This window comes from Melanotaenia boesemani, chromosome 2 (genome assembly GCF_017639745.1).
Source record: "Melanotaenia boesemani isolate fMelBoe1 chromosome 2, fMelBoe1.pri, whole genome shotgun sequence".
NCBI classification, from domain to species: domain Eukaryota; kingdom Metazoa; phylum Chordata; class Actinopteri; order Atheriniformes; family Melanotaeniidae; genus Melanotaenia; species Melanotaenia boesemani.
Window position 1 is genome coordinate 38,652,326 of NC_055683.1, and position 20,957 is coordinate 38,673,282.

At 41.4% G+C, this 20,957-nt stretch overlaps 1 long non-coding RNA gene across 2 annotated transcripts; it reads right to left on the reverse strand.

Moving 5' to 3' along the window:
- Window positions 1-281: 281 nt before the first annotated feature.
- LOC121651781 lies at window positions 282-11,366 on the reverse strand. Of its 2 annotated transcripts, none has more exons than XR_006012482.1 (3): window positions 11,309-11,366; window positions 11,051-11,209; window positions 282-303 (listed from the first exon to the last, which is right to left on the reverse strand). It is a non-coding gene; the product is annotated as an uncharacterized LOC121651781 (long non-coding RNA). The 2 variants fall into 2 exon arrangements; XR_006012481.1 differs by lacking the exon at window positions 282-303 and adding an exon at window positions 9,017-9,077.
- Between the last annotated feature and the right edge of the window lie 9,591 nt (window positions 11,367-20,957).

The following is a 20,957-nucleotide window of genomic DNA, read 5'->3' on the forward strand; positions in this document are numbered from 1 at the left end:
CAAACTGATTGGAAAAGCGCAATATAAGTACAAGTCCATTTACCATCTGACATTCATACAAACAGCTTCCACAAGTTTGTTACTCATGAATAAAAACTCTTTTAAACTTTTAGTTTGATGAATCCTGACCTGAGAGTTTCCAGTTTGCAGTCTGGACTCTTCAGTCCACCACACAGCTTCTTCAGTCCGGAGTCCTGCAGGTCGTTGTTACTCAGGTCCAGTTCTGTCAGACTGGAGGACTGGGAGCTGAGGACTGAGGACAGAGGTCCACAGCTTGTCTCTGAGAGACCACACGCACTCAGCCTGGAGAGAAAATTACAGAGAAAATGTAAGACTTAAAAAGACTGAATCAGCACTCATGTTGAACGTGGACTCAAAGAACACCTGTAGAGAAAATCAGGTGTAACTCCACAGTGTTTTACCTGTTTCATAGTGTTCTTACTGTTTGTTGACTGTTTCATTTTACACGTGTTTAACTGGTAGGTGTTGGTAAAATAATTTCAGTTTACTCTCAAAAAGTGTCCTGAGAAGAGAGAGAAGGTTTTATTCTTTGTGTTTTTAATGAGTTTAGTGAAATATTACAGTGTTTGGTTCAAAGTTTGATGTTTAGAGAATCGACACATTTATAGTGTTTGTTGTAAATAAATAACCTTTGTTGTAATCGACCACATTTATTTTTTCTGTTCTATTCTATTCTACAGTCATTTAGCAAACACTTTTATCCAACTTTTTAACCATCCGACTTACATTTGAGAATAAGAAGAACACAAGCAAGAATTCAAACAAGATGGGACGCCATAATTAAGTGGTAGTCAGACTGCTGTGAGTCCAGTTGCACCCAGGTGCTGTCATGTAGTGCTGGAGGCATTGCATATAATCTTTTTTTTTTATTTTATTTTATTTATTTATTTATTTTTTTGTTATTATTATTATTTTGTAAGTCATTTAGTTTAAATACAATATCACAAATTCATCAAACAATATCATCTTGTCCATAAGTGCATGCAGCTTCTTCAGTACTTGGTTGAGCCAAAGACCTGGACAAATCTTTCTAACTCATTCTGTTGAGTAAAATTGGTAAGCTAAGTGCGGAAATACTCCTTAAACAACTGAGTCTTTACCTTGCTTTTAAAAGTGGATAAGGACTCTGCGGATCGGACAGAGTTTGGTAGATCGTTCCACCACCAGGGGACAACAGAGGAGAAGAGTCTAGCTACTGATTTTGCACCACGTTGTGTTGGGAGCACTAGGCATTTTTCACTGGTAGAGCATAACTGTGGAAAGGGAGTGTAGCTCTGGATTAAGGAGTGGAGGTAGACCGGAGCCGTTTGGGTTATTGTTTTATAAGCTAGAAGCAGAGCTTTGAATTTGATGCGCTGCAACTGGAAGCCGGTGAAGAGCGATTAGCAGTGGAGGGACATGAGCTCTTTTTGGCTGGTTGAAGACCAGACGTGCTGCTGCCTCCTGGATCATCTGTAGAGGTTTTGTTTTTAAAATCTTCAAAGAAATTGTGTCACACTGTGAGTTGTATTTATTTATACAGCGGCTTTCACAGACAAAGGTCAAAGTGCTTCACAGAAGAAGTAAAGTTGGTAAAATGTGAGACAGTGCGAGTGAATTTTTCATTTACTTGCGCAATGGCGACCAATAAATCTACCAGTCTTTTTCTTGTAGTAGTTATAACTGAATTTATTTAGTCGTTAATAAACTTCTGCTTCCCTCTTCAGCCCAGTAGTTCACAGTAAGGCATAAATTAGCTGCTGGTTTGTCGACTTTGTTTTCAGACAACTCTATCAACTTTTTTAAAAAAAAAAGCGACTAGCGACAAATCTAGTATCTTTTTCTGGTATTATTGAAGACTTTTGGAGACTGAGGTGAATGAAGGTAGTTTACTCTTCCCAATGAGGAGCGGTGCTGTGCAGACCCTCTCATACGAGGCTTGGTCTTATTGCAGCAGTTGCAGCTGTATTCAGAGCAGACGACGTTCACCTCTGTTTCATGACCAGGCTGAAAATGAAACGTACAAAGCTGCAGCTGGAGGATCCTACACTGGCTTACCATCAGAGTAATGTCTATTAATGAAGAGTGTGGACAAAAAGTTAAGTGTTGTGACATGTCCCAGACTCCTAATTAAAAAACAAAATACACATAAAAAAACATAACTAAAAAATAAAGAAAATATTGACAGATTTATTATTTTATTATTTTTTTTTTTTTTTTGCTTTTCTAAATATTTTTAGTTTTTTTATTTGTTTTTTTTTACTTTCCAATGACTTCCTTCTTTATGGCAGCATTCATTACAACTATATTTACTAGGCTGATTATGCTAATTAGCAACTTCTAGTGACTGAGGACAACCAATAGCTAATTTTCTTACTGAGGAGTAGGAACAGTGGCTGGAGTCCCTGAAGCTGTTTATTTCCAGGAACTACATGGACCAGTCATACCATGTCCTATGGGGGATGATGGAGACAAAGTTGTCGCTCTGCTTCAACTACAAAGTTAAAATAAAATAAAATCATCAAATCTGATTTGATTTGACAAGTTTTCTGTCTACTTGTTTTGTATTCGTGTGGCCAATAAGATGTTTTTTTTATGTCAACTGCTGCACAAAAAAATGTGAATTGTAAACATTGTAATTTCTGAATTTATTGTTCAAGTATTTATCACTAATACAGTGTGTGCCCCTAAATTTTCTGCTTGCGCTGTAAAAATTTAAGTTAGGGGCCACTGTGCTCCCCTTAAAAGAAGTTAGTCTGGAGCCCTGATGTTTATTTAACACCATTTTCTTGTGATAACAAATTATTCAGATGCAGGGTGGTGGGGGGCTGAAGATGTGCCTTATCCATCTTACAACCACCACAGAGACAAACATTCAATCAGACTCACACTCACTCCTAGAGAGAGTTTACTCAACAGTGTTGTGCCTGAATGAGTTCACAGAGCAATCCTTCATGAAAAAGCTCATATTTTGGGTGAACGTGAACTGGACGAACTCTATTTCTGCCTGATTAACATTATTGTGAGCACTCTCATTCTGGCATTTGTGAGCGGCGTTCTCTCACAGTTTAACTTTGTCCCAGAGAGAGCCATATTTCCATGGAGCCTTCCAGGCAAAATCCTGGCTAACACACATCATAAATAGGCCTTAATATATAGGTGAAAAACATTAAATCTGGCATCACCAGCCACCACAGAGCCGCAACACACATGCCTCATTAAATTACCAAACATGGATGCAAAATCCACTGAAGGCAGCAGCTCCAATCCTGCCTCAATGATCACTGCAGCATCTTTGTATGACCACTTAAAATAATTTTTTTGAAAAGGTCAGTGATGATCCAGGAGGGAGAAATCTGGCCTTTTCGTATAAACTTTGCCCGCCAGGTGTCAAGAAGCAACTCCAGACATCAACAACGTCAACATGAAACCTGAAACGGCAGATTGAAATAAAGCACCAGGCTCGCCTTCCAAGGTATGTGAACTAAATGTCACTAAAAACAATCTAAAGACGTGGCAACGGTGGCTAAATGAGATCCTCTACCTGCCAGAACTAAATACTGGCGTCCAGCAGCAGCCGCTCCGTGGTCTTCATCTCCAGGCGCAGATGGAAAACCTTCTGCAGGGTGTTATCAGAGACCTGCAGCCTTCGAGAGAAGAGGAACACTCAGCTTCCATAAACTTGACAAATGCAAGACATATGGTCTGCATGTATTATTTTGTTTTGTCCTTTACCTATTTATCAGGCCTAAATATTGAACTTTTATGACCCAAGTTTGGACAAATTTTTGGACAAACAAGTCAGAAAAAACACATCACAAAAAATTGAAAGTGACTTAATGAAAAGATAAATAATGTTAAAATATTTAGCACTTTGAGGTTCATCATTTGCTTCCTACCTCAGCCTGGTTCCTATCCCAGATAGTTTAATAATTCCTCATTAAAAAAGACCATTCCAGCAAGTTTTCTTCATGTTGTTAAATTGTAGTGAGAGCTGCAGCTGCTACGAGCGTGGACTGAATGAGTGGCAAAAACAGGAAAATGCTGTATTCTGAGGGTAAGAGCTCGCAGCATCATGTTGGAAAAAAGAACTATGAACTAGTTCATTTTTAGAGCTGTGAACTTTGTTAAAAAAGTTAAAAAACTTTGTTAAAAAACGAAGGAAGACCCGTTCAGAGACCGAGTTGCCTGTCACGTGACAGAGAGAAGAACTAGAGAGACCAATCCGAGAGCGAACGTACTGCTCGCCAAACAGCCTGAATGATGAACGAGAACGAGACCAAGAACGAGAACGAGACCGTGCAGCCCGAGCTGTCTGTCACAAATTAACGATAGGATGAACGAGAACGACAAAGACCAGTTCAGAGTCAGACTGAGCTGCCTGTCACGTGACAGCTGATAGAGGACAAGTGACTGGAAAAGTAATTTTGACAATTAGTGAGACAATTAAAACACAAAGTAACAATTAATTATTATTATTATTATTATTATTTTAAGGCAGAGTGTAACACAATCAATATGTTGATATAATTTTCATATTTATTTATAAACACATTTTAAAGTATATACACAACACTATACACATCTAAGGGACATAAATAAAGTTAAATAATAATAAAGTTAAATAAAAACAAACTAACAACAACAATATTGCACAATTAAAAGTAACAAGTATATTAAGGGCCTGTTCTAAGGCAAGTTGGCATTCAGAAACACAAGCTCGCGGACCTTGGAGGGGCTGAGTCTGTTCCGTCTGTCTGTGATGATCTGCCCGGTCTTTGAAAAAATTCTCTCAGAGGGCACTGATGTGGCTACAATGCACAGTCGTGTCTTCATCACCTCACACAGACTTTTAAATATGGGTGAGCACATCCTTCACCATGCCAGAGGATCTGATGTACGGGGTAGGAGTGGCTCTGCCAGGTAGGCCCGCATCTCCATCATTGTAGCAGTGGAGGTGCTTGATGTGGCAGAAGCAGATGAAGTGGACGCTCTGGTGTTTGCTACCCTCTCATCAAAGTCTTCCCAAAACATGGCCCCTGCACTGGCAGCCGCAGCAGGATCTTGACCCTCCTCCTCCTCCTCCTGTCTGTGACTGGGGTGACAGTGTGCTGCAGCAGCTGTGATCCTCTTAACAGCATCATCTGCTGCCTTGTTGTTCACAAAGGCTTGCTTTTTGAACCTTGGATCCAAACCCCATGGAGCCTCAGAATGACAGTAGCACTCAATTTGTAGCACTGCAGAGCAGGCTAATGCACAGATTAGTACGGGGCAGGAAGACTTTAAAAAAGAATTCTCATTAAATGATTATTTAATCAAAGAGAAAGAGAAAAAAGTAAGTTTTTACAGCAGTTATCCACGGAGATATCCGCGGTTATGTAACACTTATTAAATTTGAACGGTTAATAGAGCCAAAGAATTAATCATGGTTTTATGAATAAATAATATATGTCGGATGTCACTTGACAAATGAATGAGCGTCAGCTATCAGATATCATTCATTTCCTTGTTTGTTTCTTAGTCCACACACAGCCCCGCTGAGTTACAGCTGTCACATGACAAATGAACTGAAGAACGATCCGTAATGATCAGTTTGAACGATCAGTTTGAACAATCCGTATGAACGATCCATTTGAACGAACTGCAGTGCTTGCTGCTCACCACACAGCCTGAGCAGCCTGGCTGTCATGTGACAAAAGAACGAGGACCTGAGGACGGACCTGAGCGAGTCCTGAACGAATAATTTCTGTTTCCTGTCCTGACCTACTGACTGAGTTTATGCAGCTGCCTGCCATGTGGCGAGAAGAGGTACCGCATGAAAATGAACGAATCTCTCACTGAGAGGACCCGTTACTCCCGAGTCATATAAAGGATTAGTTCATACTGAACGAATCGTTCGTGACCGACACATCACTACTGTGGACAGTGGGACACAGCCTGTCAGCAACTGGACTGAGGGACAGTTTGCTTGGTTACGGTTTGGGAGTGCTTTAATGTCTTGTTGTGGGAAGGAATTTCATTTGTAGTAATAAGACTTGTAGTGGTAAAGTCTAGTTTTGTTCTGAGGTTGTACTGGCATCCCTGTTTGTGTTAAAAAAGGACACTGTTTTCTGTTGTTATTATATGGTATACCTACAGGTGTGTGAAACCCCGTAATTGGGACATTTTCTGTTGGATTAGAAGGTTAATTGGTAACCCGCTAAGGGACTTTATGTTAATTGAATGATTAAGTATCAATCCTGTAAAGGACACTTTGAGTTTGGTTTGAATTGCCTTTTGATTTCATTCCTAACTAGTCGACATGCGGATGACTCTATTAGTTTGAAAACCTGTTTCCGTTCAAATGTGTGACGAATAAATGTTGGACACTTTTATGCCAGTGTACGTCTCGATTTATGTTCCGTCCTCATTCCCCTAGACCAGGGATCACCAACTCCGGATCTCTTGAGCCAGTGTCCTCCAGGTTTTCACTGCATCCCTGCTGCAACACACCTGGTTCAAATGAAATAGTCAATAGTCAAGGTCTACAGCAGCCTCTTAACGACCCATTATTTGAGTCAGGTGTGCTGCAGTATGGAGATATTGAAAACCTGCAGGACACTGGCTCAAAAGGTCCGGAGTTGGTGATCCCTGCCCTAGACAATAGAGGACGTAACACCACGGCATTATCATCAGGTTCATCTCCCGACGTCTGAAGGAGGACTTCGGGAAAGCTGCTAAGAATAGCGGCTTTCTCCAATCTAAAGGTCTACGCTTAACTTAACAAAGGAGGAAAAGGGATAACTGACAAAAGCTGTGGCCAAAGATTAAGAAAGCTGGTGAAGAGGGAAAGGCTGCATACTTCGTGGGAGGTGGTGGCTTTATCAATGGTTCAGAGATCTATGAGATGGGTCCCTGTGTTCGGTCCCCTCTGCTCTCAGGTATTTTTTGAGCCTCGTTACTGAACATCTGAATCTGTTCTTTTTGTTATGCGCGTGTTGTCGGAGGTGCGGACCCACTTGCAGGCAGTCAAGGCAGGAGACAGGTCGTGCAGGTGAAAATGAGTTTATTTAACTCAAACTGAGGAGCAGGAAACACACGGTACATGTGCGGGAACCACACACAAGGATCTGACAAGGCAAAACTGAATAAAACAGGATTTATAGACAGAGGGAGTAACAAGGGTCAGGTGACGTGAATGACAAATCAAACCAGGTGGGGTAACGAGCTAGGAACAGAAACCAGAGCACATGAGGGAAAACGGGAAAACAGAACTGGACATGACAAAAACCCAGAAACCCAAACTATAATCAGAACCTAATAAAGCAAGAAACCCAAAAACCCAGTAGCCATAACAGAACCCTAACAGTTTTTTGATCCAGATATTATATTACGAAAAAAAGTTTATTTAGTTTCTGTTAGCGTTAAATAAATCTATCAGGGTAACTTTACTGCTGCTGTTCTCGATGTTGCACTACTTGTTAAACTGTAAAGGTTTTATAAAACAAAACTTTATTCTTTGTGTTAGGGCTGGGCAATGTGAACCAAATTGTATATCTTGATATTGTTTTTACCTGAATCATTACCTGGTAAAACTATTTTTGTGTGAAAGGACTGATATCCAGTCTTATTTCTGGAAGTGTTTTTGTATCCTGTCATTAGATTACCTGAATATATATTTTTGTCTAGTAACCAAAGAGACAGTACTAATTTACGGCCTTCAGTGCTAAAAACTGTTTTAATGAAACATACTTTTTAATGACCATAACAAAAATACAGCTGTGCAAAATGCAAAAGAAAAGATGCTTTTAACTCAAAACAAGCTATCTTGATATAAACGATATTCCCTACTTCTATATCGCACCTGATACATTGCCGAGCCCTACTTTGTGTTCATTACTGTTCATTTTCATGTCTACTCTATCTTTTGTATCTCTTGATGTTAGGGGGCTATGCAACAATGTTAAGCATAAAGCTTTATTCCTTTTTCCTAAACAATTTATTTCAGACTTGCTTTTTACAAGAATCAACTACCTGATGATGCCAAATTTTGGAAAAGGCAATGGGGTAACACCTTATGGTTTTCAGCTGGTACAGAGCGCTCAGCCGGGGTAACTACTTTAAAAATCTGATTCTGTGAGGAGGTATAATTCACCGAAAGTGACCCATTAGGCCACTTCATTTGTCAAACGATCCAATGTAATGAACAAATAATCATTACCATTAATGTCTACGGGTACAACATGGAGAAGGAAAATGGCGGTCTGTTATCTTGCTTTTAATCATTTTAATGTAATTTATTATTTTATTGTGATTATGTGTTGATGCCTTTTACTATTCTAAATATCTGTAATGTCTTTGTTTTATGTAAAGCACTTTGAATGGTCCTGTACATGAAATGTGCTATACAAATAAACTGCCTTGCCTTGCCTTGTTTCTGTCCCTAGGGAAATCTTTGTTAAATTATTTAGATAAATTTACAAATGCGAACCTGTTAGGAGGTGATCTCAATGTTGGGCCAGACCATTCTTTAGATAAATGGCCTCCTCGTGCACCTAATATAAGCAACACCAAGCTTAACATTTTATAGAGAGGTTTAACCTTCATGATATCTGGAGAGTAAAAAATCCTCATGAGAAAGTTTTTACATGGAGTAACAGACTGTTAAAACTTTACCACGACGCCTCAGTATCAAATGATTAGCGGTAACAGCTTTGCTGAATTTCCGATCATAATTAATCAGTGTTGTCCCCTAAATGCAATGCCATTGGACTGAGGGTAAACTATACCATTTACCCAGGGCCCACTGCAGGGTGGGGATCCTTGAAAATTCAGGATTGAAAAGGTATTTTGTGTTCAATTTTAAAACGTCTAGTTATGATTATAAAAGTCAGTCACTAACAGCAGCTATAGCTCAGTGGTTCTCACACTTTCTCTACCTGCCTCCCTTTTGGAGAAACAAACATTTCATTCCTTTAACATTATACATGAATTTGATGAATCCTGACCTGAGAGTTTCCAGTTTGTAGTTTGGACTCTTCAGTCCATCACACAGCTTCTTCAGTCCTGAGTCCTGCAGGAAACCACACACACTCAGCCTGGAGAGAAAGAGGGAGATAAAATGATGGAGAAGGTTTAGCCTGCTGCAGTCACTCCTTAGCTTTTCCTGTTTAGTTTTGTTTTGTTTTGTTTTTTTTTTACTTTTAACCATCTTTTGTCTTAATTGTTACTTTCTATATTTTACTTTTCATTGAAGCTGCACCCACTCCTACAGGTTGGTTGAGATTTTTGCCGTTCATTTAGCTGCAGGACTGTTCCTGTCATTGAGTCAAGGGACTGCAGCACTATTTCATGCTGCTCTGATTGTTTACTCCAGATGTCAGCTGATTGCCCTGCAGCCAGCTGCCTTATTGGCCAGAATAATAGAAACTCCTGCTGTCAACACAGAGGCTGCAGAGGTGGAATGAAGACGAGGAACAAGAGAGCTGGGTTACTGTGATCCACCTCTCACCATGAAGAACACAAAATCACAGGTCAACAAGATGGATGAGCGACATTAAAGGGAGAAAATACACTTTTTAAAAATTTGGTGATGTCATTGTGAATTTGAACATTTGATATTTGACTTTTATTGATATTTAGAGTTTTCTCATGTTATAATGTTGACTGTTTATTTTCCTTCCTCTGCTTACCCCCCATCTGCAGATGACCTGGTCCTCTCTGCCGTAGCCTGCTTACAAACACAACACTGGAGTGTATTTATTACAATCTCAGGTACTGTCGACCACATCACCGTGTAAAACAAACTCTCCATATCCTCGTGATTTAAAGGACTACAGACACATAACACGGACTATACACATCATGCCGACCCTGGAGAGACTGGAACAGTTCTGATTCATGTTCAGACCACTTCTGGATCCTCATCGGTTAGTAACCTGGACTTGGAGCTGAGGACACCAGGATCTGCTGTACTGGGGCCCCTCAGGGAACTGTATTCTCTCCCCTGCTCTTCCCCCTCCACACCACAGATTTCAACTACTGCACAGAGACCACTTCAGAAGTTTCCTGATGACTCTGTGGTATTTGGTCATGAGGATGATGAGGATGAAGAAAGGGAGAACTGGACTACAATCATGTGTCTGTAAAACTGCCTCGAGACTTTTTTTTTATACTCAGGTCCGGTTTTATCAGCCTGGAGGACTGGAAGCTGAGAACTGAGGACAGAGCTGAACGTCCTTCATCTGAGAGGAACATTCACTGAGTCTGAAGAGAAGGAATTTAACAAAATGAATAATATTTATATTAAACTTATGTTACATTTAATGTTTATGAACAACTAAAATACATTCCTCAAAATAACAAATCCAGAATTTGCTCTGTACAGACAGAATATCTGCTGAACTTCTAATGGGGAGCTTTGAAAAGTGGAGATACACAATCTAGTTTCATTGTTAGTTCTCTATCCACAAGTTTTATCTGACTTTCTAACATTTATAGGAGAGATTGTGCAAATATCTCCCATCAGCTACAAATATCTCACTATCCACAAACATGTTTAATCTAATTAATAACAGCGTCTACATCTTCAGTTCAACGTGAAATGAAAGTGTTAAAGGTAGAGCTGGTTTCACAGCAAAGACCTGTGTGGTTTATAAACCTGAGCATAGCAAAGCAGACTACAGGAATTCATCCCACCACCTTTCCTAAACTCCATGATGTTTTCCATCAGGGTAAAGGAGTTTAGGCAGGAAAAAGCATTGGGGGTGATTCTGTTTACTATGTGACTGAACCACTGGATGGAAACAACGTGATAAACAAGCAGGACGAGCAACGTTTCAACCAAAGCTGAGAGACAAAGTAGAGCTTCTTTATTTAACCAGAGGCTCATTTATACCTTTAAGTCCTAAATAAAACACATGTTCCTTCATTTTAAAAGATGCGTTACTCTGGACATATTTCATTCACAATATTTCAAAGTAGTTTAGAAAACGTTGCAGATTATTCCATCACAGAGATGTTTGAAGTTGAAACAGAGGAAAAACATGTGAGAGCAGCAGAGAAACCTGACCTGAGAGTTTCCAGTTTCCAGTTTTCCAGTCCATCACACAGCTCCTTCAGTCCTGAGTCCTGGATTCTCAGGTCCAGGTCCTTCAGTCTGGAGGACGGAGAGCTGAGAGCTGAGGACAGAGCTGAACATCCTTCATCTGAGAGGGAACAGCTGCTCAGTCTGAAGAGGAAATAATAAGACAAGTAATAATCTGTCCCATGATGTACCCTTATACCAGCAGCAGTATATTTCTCCACATCCTGCTATATATGTACTTACAGAGCTTTGCTGGAGGCTTTGACCACTGGCAGCAGCCTCAGAAGAACCTCCTCTGAAGGAGAGTATTTCTGCAGGTCAAACACCTCCAGATCTTCTTCTGATGACAGTAAGATGAAGACCAGAGCTGACCACTGAGCAGGAGACAGTTTATCTGTGGAGAGACGTCCTGATCTCAGGAACTGATGGATCTCCTCCTCTAGAGAACGATCATTCAGTTCATTCAGACAGTGGAACAGATTGATGCTTCTCTCTGCAGACACATTCTCACTGATCTTCTTCTTGATGTACTGGACTGTTTCCTGATTGGTCTGTGAGCTACTTCCTGTCTGTGTCATCAGGCCTCGTAGGAGACTCTGATTGGTCTGCAGTGAAAGACCCAGGAGGAAGCGGAGGAACAAGTCCAGGTGTCCTTTTGGACTCTGTAAGGCCTCGTCCACAGCTCTCTGATGGAGAAGGTTTGAATCTGGTTTCTTAAAAAATGTGGACAACCTGAAGTGTGTTTGTTGTTCTTCCATCAGGTTGACTCCAGACTTGATGAAGGTCAGACGGACATGAAGAGCAGCCAGAAACTCCTGAACACTCAGATGGACGAAGCTGAACACCTTCTCCTGGTACAGTCCTCTCTCCTCTTTAAAGATCTGTGTGAACACTCCTGAGTAAACTGAGGCTGCTGTGATATCGATGCCACACTCTGTCAGGTCTGATTCATAGAAGATCAGGTTTCCTTTCTGCAGCTGATCAAAAGCCAGTTTTCCCAGAGACTCAATCATCTTCCTGCTCTCTGGACTCCAGTGTGGATCTGTCTCAGCTCCTCCATCATACTTGACCTTCTTGACTTTGGTCTGGACCACCAGGAAGTGGATGTACATCTCAGTCAGGGTCTTGGGCAGCTCTCCTCCCTCTCTGGTTTCCAGCACATCCTCCAGAACTGTAGCAGTGATCCAGCAGAAGACTGGGATGTGGCACATGATGTGGAGGCTTCGTGATGTCTTCATGTGGGAGATGATCCTGCTGGCCTGCTCCTCATCTCTGAACCTCTTCCTGAAGTACTCCTCCTTCTGTGGGTCAGTGAACCCTCTGACCTCTGTCACCATGCCAACACAGTCAGGAGGGATCTGATTGGCTGCTGCAGGTCGTGTGGTTATCCAGAGGCGAGCAGAGGGAAGCAGTTTCCCCCTGATGAGGTTAGTCAGCAGCACATCCACTGAGGTGGACTCTGTAACATCAGTCAGGGTCTCATTGTTGTGGAAGTCCAGAGGAAGTCGACTCTCATCCAGACCGTCCAAGATGAAGACAACCTGGAACTCTTCAAAGCTGCAGATTCCTGCTTCTTTGGTTTCAGTAAAGAAGTGATGAACAAGTTCCACCAAGCTGAACTTTTTCTCTTTCAGCACATTCAGCTCTCTGAAAGTCAGTGGAAATGTCAACTGGATGTCCTGGTGGGCTTTGTCTTCAGCCCAGTCCAGAGTGAACTTCTGTGTTAAGACAGTTTTCCCAATGCCAGCCACTCCCTTTGTCATCACTGTTCTGATTGGTTCATCTCTTCCAGGTGGGAGTTTAAAGATGTCTTCTTGTCTGATGGTTGTTTCTGGTCTGTGTGGTTTCCTGGATGCTGTTTCAATCTGTCTGACCTCATGTTTATCATTGACCTCTGCAGTCCCTCCCTCTGTGATGTAGAGCTCTGTGTAGATCTGGTTCAGAAGGGTTGGGTTTCCTGCTTTAGCAATCCCCTCAAACACACACTGGAACTTCTTCTTCAGACCACATTTTAGTTTACGTTGACAAGCTGGAGCCAGAAGTTCTGAAAGAAAAGAAGAAATAAGAAGAGTCAGTAAAGATTTGAAGCCTCTGAGGAATGAGGATGTGAATATGTGATGTTCATGTGTTGAGACATCAGTAAATGTGTCGTTTATCCAGCAGCTTCAATCTTTAGAGAAATCCTCTTACTGCTCTGCAGACGCTCAGCCAGCTCCTCCTGCTTCATCCTCCTCAGGAAGTCCACTGTGATCTTCACTAACGCCTCTCTGCTGCTCTTCCTCTGCTCCTCATCCTCACCCTCCAACACTGAGCATTCTGGGTAATCTGGACTCAGAAGCTTCTGGATCTTCTTCAGCTCCTTCTTCATGAAAGTGATCATGTTGTCCTCCAGCAGCTGGAAGAGAAACGATATGAAGGACACAATCAGACTGAAATCATGGAGCCAAACATCAGATCCATGTTGGACACACTGACAATCCACTGGTCTACAAAGGTCAGCATGGAGACGATGTGGACAGAAGAGATGGAGAAGTAGTTGTTGTACATGTACAGACCATAAATATGGAGTCCAGCTGTGTTTGATGCTGCTGGGCAGACTGACCACTGGGAAGCTCTGAGCTCTGCTGGTCCACTCTGTGGAGGAATCAGGAAGAACCACATCACATTCTGTCACATGGAGAAGCTGCTTTCAGCTTTTAGGAAGCTCTCACCAACACCTTCATGAAGCTCTGTGCTGAGGTGCCCTGGAGCAAGGCAGCCACAGCCAGTGTGTGCTTGGATGAGACTGGTTAGACTGGGCAGCTCCCAGTATAAATGTGTTTGATGTTGGAGTTTTCCACTAAGAAAAAGTTTGGTGTGTTTGTGAGGAGCCAAACTGACTGCAGGTCACTTAGTAACTGAGGTTCAGAGAATCTCCTGAACTTCTGGAAAACGTCCAGAATCTGTTTCCTTTTTCCAGAGGAGGAAAAACTCTCGTCTGCTTCTACGTTCCACAGATGAGAAAGTTGAATTATGGAGATTCTATGTTTCCTGCACTGAGACAGAATCCTCCTGATTATTCTCAGCTCACAAGAAATATTTAATAAAACTCACATGTTTATTATTAGAGCTTCATCTTAAAAACCAAAGATATCCTTTATTATTATTATTATTATTATTATATTATTATTATTATTATTATTATTATTATTATTATTATTATTATTATTTAGTTGAAACACAAGATGGAATAAAACTAAACTGATGTAACAATTTCACACAGCTCACCTCTGTGGCTCCGATTTAAACTCAGGAGGAGGATCCATCGACCAGTCACTCTTAAAGGACAAACAGCTGGGCCCAGGTCCAGGTCCTGGTCCTGGTCCTGGTCCTGGTCCTGGTCCAGGTCCAGGTTGATTCCTGTAAATAAAGATGGTTTAATAATTTTACAGCTGAATTCTGAAATTGTTCAACATTTAGTTTGCAGAAGAATCTGGAAGACAAATCAAATCTGTCACATGACGATCATGATGCTGCAGATTCGTCTCAGCAGAGACGTCCAGAAATGATGAACCTGAAACTGGTTTTCATCTGAAACCTGATCCAACCTCCACTGGACTCTGATACTCACTGCTGGTCTGATCTTAGATCAGGAGGTTTCTCCATCGACCAGTTGCTCTTCATGGAGACACAGCTGGGTTCAGGTCCAGGTCCAGGTCCAGGTCCAGGTCCAGGCTGGTTCCTGTGAATCCAGATGTTTGGTGATGTGAGTTGTGATCTCTGACATGGAGAAGAGTCATGGACAGTTAGAGATGGACATCTCACCTCTGAGTGGTTTTAGAGGGAGGGACTCCCTCCTCTCTGTCCTGATCCATGATGCTGGATTCACATCAGCTCACACACACTTTCTACCTTCACCTGCAGAGGAAACACACATCATTCATCTGAACATCAACTGAAATCCTCCTTTCCATCATCTGCTGCTCCTCCTCTGATTGGCTCTGAGTTTCTGCTTCATATCAGAGTCAGATGGATGCAATCAGACAGCAGTGAGGAAGAGGAAGCTGCCTTCAGCTGCTGGACTTCTATCAGGACACCAGATGGAGGGATGGAGCTGCAGACCAGCACAGGCCATGATGATGAAACTATTTACAAGACAAAGAGGACCATAATATGCAGAATAATTATAATTCACTTCATTCACATTTTCATAGCAAATACAAAGAAGAAGATAAAACAACAGAAGCACATTAAACACAGTGGAAGTGGGACAGTTTGAGGTAGAAAATATCTCTGAGTGGGTGAACCAGATGTTGGAGCTAAAAACAATCCTCCAGATGAGCTGAGAGTGAAAGTTAAAGAGTTCAGCTTTAAGAAATCTGAAATGAACTGAGGAGCTTGTCCATGCAGAGCATCTAGAAGTTCTCACCACAAAGCACATGAACTGGAAACCAGTAAGAAGACCATCAAACAGGAGCCATGTGAGCTCTTCTGTTGCTTCCAGAGCTTTGCTGCAGCATCTTGTACAGTCAGAATGATCCAGACAAGTTAAACATGCATCGCTCTGATTTAAATCAGAAGAAATGAAAGTGTGGAAAATCCTTGTAAAGCTGAACACAATCCATCAGAGACTCGTATCCACTCAGTGTCCACTGAGAGCAAGAAGTTTTCACTCCCCAGTTACAACCACTCGTCTGTTCTTACTCAACAGATTCAACATGGATTTAAATTAAAGCTCCACCAAACATCTCTTTTCATTTCTGACCAACATGTTGATCATTTTTCAGAAAACTGACATTTTTATTATGACATGTTTGGAATAAATTCCCAGAGATTCATTTTATTCATTTATTTATTTCAGGCAATTGCATTCACGGTAAGATACACAAAAGCGAAACAAGAGAGACATGTTAGTTTGTCACATAAACCAAAAATATAAACAAAAAGGAGAAGAATAGATGCAATGTTTTGTTTGTAAAAATGTTTGGAATAAATTCCAGAGATGAAGCTGATGTTTTGTGATGAACAGCATTTAGTTAAAAAGCCTTTCAGATATTTAGTTTACCCACATGTGTGAGAAGTCAGTAGATTTTCTGCTGATCAGAGGATAAATGGACTGATTCTGGCAGCTCTAAATGAACTGCAGAGTAAAGTTCATGTAAACATGATGGAGGTCAAGACCTTGTTGTTGGTAAGACTGACTTTTATGTACTAAACTAAAACCTGGAGGACAGTAGCCCTCAAGGGTCAGAGTTTGTGGTCCCTGATCTGCAGATTGTAATTTCATCCACAGACTGAAAGAATCAGGAGGAATCTCTGTATGCATGGGACCAGGCTGGATGCTGGTGATCTTCTGCATTAAAAGCAGACATGATTCTCTACTGGAAACCACTGCATGGACTCAGGAAGCTTCCAGAAACCACTGTCTGTGAACACAGTTCACCCTGAAACCCACAAATGCAGGTTAAAGCTCCATCATGCAGAGAAGCCAGATGTGAACAGGATCCAGAACCAGCTTCTTCCGTCTTCTCTGGACCAAAGCTCATTTAAAATGGTCTGAGGCAAAGTGGAAACGTGGATGAAGATGTGAACTAGTTTGTGGAAAGCATGGACGGCGTGTCCTGCAGACTAAAGAGGAGAGGGAGCATCCAGCTTGTTATCAGTGGACAGGTGAAAAGCTGCATCTCTGATGGGATGGGGCTGCATTAGTGTCTATGGCGTGGGCAGCTTCCACATCTGTGAAGCTCCATCAATGCTGAAAAGTACATGGAGGTTTTAGAGCAACATCTGCTCCCATCCAGACAACGTCTCTTTCAGGGAAGACCTTGCAGATTTCAGCAAGACGATGCTGAACCACATCCTGCATCCATCACAGCAGCATGGCTTCACAGGAGAAGAGTCCGGCTGCTGAACTGGCCTGCCTGCAGTCCAGACCTTTCACCAATACACAACATCTGGAGCATCATGGAAGCAGAAATCCAGCTACCAAGGTCCAGGACTGTAGAGCAGCTAGAATCCTGCATCAGACCAGAATGGGACAACATTCCTCTCCTAAAACTCCATCAACTGGTCTCCTCACTTCCCAGACGTTTCCAGACATGTTAGAAGAAGAGATGCTACACCATGCTGAACACCACCCTGGAACTACTTTTTACACCGTGCTGAACATCACCCTGGAACTACTTTTTACACCGTGCTGAACATCACCCTGGAACTACTTTTTACACCGTGCTGAACATCACCCTGGAACTACTTTTTACACCATGCTGAACATCACCCTGGAACTCCTTTTTACACCATGCTGAACATCACCCTGGAACTACTTTTTCCAGACGTGTTGCTGCATCAGATTCACTATCAGCTCATATTTTCCATCACATTGTAAAATGTCTCAGTTTCATCATCTGACATGTTGTTTATCTTCTACTGGGAATAAAATATGACCTGATGAGGTTTATAAATCAGTGAATTCTGGTTTTCCACACTTTTACACAGAGTCCCAACGTTGTTGTAACTGGAGCTGTTTATGTGAAACAAGGTGGAGGTGGATTATGATCCAGGAAATAATGTTGCAACACAGAACTTAAAACCTGAAAAACCTGCCTGACTGTTTTTACTGTGAACACGAAGAGAAAGTCAGAGTTCAAGTTGTTCTGTAGAGCCACATTCCCGCCTCATTACACATCAACAAAACCACAGTTTGATCCTCAGAGAAATAACGATCTGATCATCATGTAGATTTGTCTTCAAACAGCAGAGATCAAAGTTGGAGCTGAAATCAGGAGTGAACACGTTCTCCAAACATTCCAGAAACAAAGAGGAAAGTTCACACTTACAGTTTGTTCAGAGAAGAAGAAGAAGAAGAATCTCCACTGATACAGGTGAGCTGCTTCCTGGAATGAGTCACATTTCTACCTGTGATGGAGGGAGGACAGGTAGGAGGAGGACAGGTAGGAGGAGGACAGGTAGGAGGAGGACAGGTAGGAGGAGGATAGGTAGGAGGAGGAGGAGGACAGGTAGGCGGAGGACGGGCAGGAGGAGGAGGACGGGTAGGAGGAGGACAGGTAGGAGGAGGACGTAGGAGTAGGACAGGTAGGAGGAGCAACATCAGCTCTTCCTCCTCCTCTTTACAGTTTCCAGTCTTACAGAAACATTTTAGTCATTTTAATCCTAAAGTGTCAGATTTTTCTCATCAGTCTTGTTTTTATCTGTAAATCCATACATCACCTGTGTGGTTCTTCCTCCTGTCAGTCCCAGCTGTTTTTAATTTCCCACATCATTCAACTCGTCTCGTATGAAAGTAGAATGTGATCAGATTGGTAATTGATCTTTGGGGGTGTGTGGGGAGGAGGGATCACAGCTTGATCCAGACACCTGTACAGCCACATTGGCTCTACTCCACCACTTCTTCCTTCTGGATCAGTTCCAGCAGGAAGTGATGTAATCAGCAGATTGGGGCCACATCTGGTGGATGTGTGGTTCGGTTCAGGCAGCCATGTTCTCCTGTCTCTTCTTCTGGATGATGGATCAGCTGACTGGGAAATGTGGAACACATCCTTCTATGTGAGTGTGTTCAGAAGATGAAGAGGGAAACGGAGTTACAGTTGTTACCAACATTCCCTGAAACCTCCACCATTTTCTCACAAATTCAAACTACGTTCACAAAAGCCCCGACTTTACCATGAAAACCACACAATCACCTGGAAACCAGTTCAGAGCCAAACAATGATGATGGAGATGTTCCACCTGTACGCTCTGAACCAACAGGTGGTCTGATCACATCATCACATACGTGTGTGTTTAGTTGGGAGTTGCGTATAAAAAAAAATCATCACATTTTATTTATAAAGCACTTTTCATGCATCAAGTAACACAAAGTGTTTCCACGACAAAACACAAGCATCACACACTCAAGTTAGAACTGTTTAGTTAACACACACACACACACAAACACAATCATCTCTTTCTCTCACACACTAAGCACATAGAGCCTGACAGGGGGACATCTTACATCAGCTGAACTCCTCTTGCTGGTTGGACATCCCACAGGTTTCTTCAGAAAGGTCTCAAAGACTTTGGAGCCAGATCTGTTACAGATTGTGAACTTGCCTTTAAAGGGGCCCCATTCTGCTATCTGGACTTTTTTGAGCTTTCAGTGTTATAGTGCTGAATACTCATCAGATTAGACTCATTCAGGAACAGCAACAGTTCCTGTCTCAAGCTGCATGTCATATAACTCAGATGGGTCGCTGCAAGCCCCCACCAAAGCTCTCATATCCCCAACAGCGAGTGTGAAGCCTTGAGTCAGACCTTCCAGCTGTCTAAGCCAGGGAGCTGCACCTTGTCTAAGAGGGGGAAGTTAGCCTCACATCATTTGTAAAGCTGCAAATTTCCAGGGTTATACCAGGGGTTTTCTGAGGTCAGTGCTGGCTTGGATGAGGGGGGGCCTCAAAACGTGGGTTGCTTTCCATCATTGATCTGGTGGTCATTATGTGGGAGGATGGAGGGGTTTTCTGTTATCATTGTACCTGTTATGACCATGTCTCTTTCCTCACCTTCTGACTCCATGTTTGCACTTTTGGTTTTACGTTCCTCTGCAACCCAGTCTTACTCTAAATCGTGTAATACCTACGTTTGTCCACAGGGCAAAACGTAGCCATTTCACAAAAAGGGCTCTGAAATTGGTGCATGATTACGTTTCATTTTCTTAGTCATTTTTTATGGGCGTACTTTGGGTCACATGACTGCCGAGTTTCTACCCGGCGTGAACTAAAAACATGGCGGACATCCCTTCTATTTTTGTTGGAAAATGCTATATTTTAAGATTGATTATGGCTTTAGCCTCGTTTTGATAGCTTTTCTAGCGACAAATTAACACTTTTTTTTCACAGTATCCATTCGGTTTATTTACACAATTAGTAGTTTTTTGTTTCAATGTACAATCCTTCAACGAAATTGTAGGAATACTATGTTTCGGATTGTTGCTACAGTGGTTGCTACGGACGCTATTAACAACAACATTAACAACAAACCGGAAGAAAGTTAATGGTGCGTCAAAGACTGAGTTCCTCTCCAAACTGGTTACATTTAACCACAAATCTGCTTAAGCTGCTATCCATTAAATAATTACTTGTTTGATTTGAAAAAGATAGCTATTAAAAAAATTAAAGAAATTAAAACATTTCGCCACAATACAAACTATAGAATTTTAGAATCTTTGTATTATATTTACACACTATTCATACATAGTTTGTCATTTGATTTAATGAGCCAAATCTTTTAAGACAGGTTTCATTAGACCACAAACTATGATCCCATACAACAAATTCATTTATGCCTAATTTGTCTTTATATATTATACTGGTAGGTCTATGTAATTCATTTTCCTGAATTTTAGCTGTTCATATTTTTATTCATATGTTTGTATTAATACTGCTACAATTTTCTTTTCCTTCTGGGGTAGATCAATCATTCAATCAATCTTCCTATTTGTTAGTATGAATGCATGTATTGCAGAACAACAACATCTGGATCACACCTTTTCAAATGTTTTTATTTTATTACAAAAGATTATGCAATATGGACATAACAAGACCCACCATCAACACCAACAATAATAATAATGGATAATAAATTAACAAAATATTATAAAAAAGGAAAAGGACAGCAGCCCACAGAACACTGAAGGTAGCTGTTTTAGTTCTTTGTATTCTCCTTTGCCACCCACTGTGGAGGCCACGTCTTCCCACTGCAATAAATGTAAAGAAGATTCAATGACAACATGACAGTAAAAGACACTGAGTCACAGTGGGCTTCAGTTTGTAGCTCATATTCACTTTGTTAACATGCTCACAGTTATATGACTAATTTGCTCACAGTCTTATGGCGATAATTTCACTGAGGTGAAAATGTT